Source organism: Penaeus monodon, chromosome 33 (assembly GCF_015228065.2).
Source record: "Penaeus monodon isolate SGIC_2016 chromosome 33, NSTDA_Pmon_1, whole genome shotgun sequence".
NCBI lineage: Eukaryota > Metazoa > Arthropoda > Malacostraca > Decapoda > Penaeidae > Penaeus > Penaeus monodon.
This window is the reverse complement of record NC_051418.1, coordinates 14,191,032-14,191,791: the sequence shown is the minus strand read 5'-3', so window position 1 is coordinate 14,191,791 and position 760 is coordinate 14,191,032.

Below are 760 nucleotides of genomic sequence, written 5' to 3'. Positions count from 1 at the left end.
TGTTGGCCATCAAATTGCCTGGACTTGTGGAGCCACCGTGTTCAACAAAGTTCACGGTGGGCAGTACATGTCCCTGTTACAAAGGGTTGAACAACACATTTTTTTGGGTTGCTAAGCGATAGTTTTGTGCCGGAATATTTAAGTTCTTTGCAGAAAAATACCTTCGGACACCGATTAAACAAAATCTAGAAAGTTAAGTAGAACTGGGTTTTAAGCAAATAAGTTAGGACGGCGTTTTGTCAATAGGAAATAGTTATTAAAAAAATAGAAAGTGAGAAATAGGGGCCATTGGAAATGATGACGACCGGCTAACTTACTGCGGTCACCTCGCTTCCATATCAATGTCCCCTAATGAGATCTATGGGAAAGATTGGAATTTCGCCCTTGTAATTATTCCCCCAAAACGTCAAGTATTTGTTCATTAATAAAAAAAGGAGTGGTAAATCACATTCAATATATGAAGTAGTATTAAACCCAACTTCATTCAGTCTTGAAACGGTGTAATTCCATTGTTGTTTTTCGTATAATTACTTTTTTGTTTTTTAATACTATTTATATATACCACATTTAGTGAAACACCAGAATGTAGCTAGAATTAAAAAGATAACTCACCAGAGATTCAGTTATACATAAACACAAAGAAAATTCACCGGGTTGGCTTTACTAGGTGTAGTACAAATTATGTTTCGGTTTACATGGAGAAATCATGAACTGCCGCTAGGCGTTATGTGCAGATGTAAATAAGTGATAGACTTGTAAC